Source organism: Octopus bimaculoides, chromosome 7 (genome assembly GCF_001194135.2).
Source record: "Octopus bimaculoides isolate UCB-OBI-ISO-001 chromosome 7, ASM119413v2, whole genome shotgun sequence".
Classification (NCBI taxonomy): domain Eukaryota; kingdom Metazoa; phylum Mollusca; class Cephalopoda; order Octopoda; family Octopodidae; genus Octopus; species Octopus bimaculoides.
In genome coordinates, this window is record NC_068987.1 from 61,018,217 (window position 1) to 61,019,223 (window position 1,007).

The window sequence follows — 1,007 nt, forward strand, 5'->3', positions numbered from 1 at the left end:
TACAAAAAATGTTGCACTCTAAAATTTTCACATAACATTTCGCATAAAATTTTTAATGAAAAGGTGTTTTGCTCATATGAGAAAGTACTTATGTGTACCTCAAGAGAAATGTTTAAGCTTTCAAACAAAACGACAAAAACGGAAAATACTTGAAAGATGAAGAATAATGTCACTTAAATTCATGTAACTAAACAATAAAAATATATACAGTCGCTCGCTTCTCAACCACATGGTTCAGTCCCATTGCGTGATACTTGGGCAAGTGTCTGTATATACAGCCTCGGGCCGACCAAAACCTTGTGAGTGGATTTGGTAGACGGAAACTGAAAGAAGTCATGGCTCTGAGTTCAGTTCCCCTGCGTGGCACCTACTATAGGCTCAGGCTGACCAAAGCCTTGTGAGTGGATTTTAGTAGACGGAAACTGAAATAAACCCGTCGTATATATATGTATATGTATATATATATATATATATTGGAAAATTTATGAAAAAAACAACAACAGACGAGGACAGGTGGTGTAAACAACAAAAGGATGTATTAGTTTAACGCTCGGGAATAGAGAAAGTCTTTAACGTTTCGAGCTACGCTCTTCAACAGAAAGGAGAAAACAAGGAGAAAAACACGGAGAAAAAAATTGAATGTTGTGGTTAGCGATCTATCATGGCGACTGCTGGACAGAAAGTTCGCACAGGAGAGATAAGAAAAAGGGGAGATATATGTATGTATGTATGTATGTATGTATGTATGTATGTATGTATGTGCATGTGTGTCTGTGTTTGTCGTCCCACAATCGCTTGACAACCGATGTTGGTGCGTTTACGGCCCCGTAACCTAGCAGTTCAGCATAAAGGCCGATAGAATAAGTACTAGGCTTACAAAGAATAAGTCCTGGGGCCAATTTGTTCGACTGAAGGCGGTGCTCCAGCAAGGCCACGGTCAAATGACTGAAACAAATAAGAGAATAAGAGAATATATATATATATATATATATATATATATATATATA

At 37.3% G+C, this 1,007-nt stretch overlaps 1 protein-coding gene across 1 annotated transcript in view; it reads left to right on the plus strand.

Moving 5' to 3' along the window:
* The window catches only part of LOC106874652 (uncharacterized), a 23,394-nt gene that overhangs the window by 21,273 nt on the left and 1,114 nt on the right, over positions 1–1,007 (plus strand). The gene's annotated exons all lie outside the window — the stretch shown is intronic.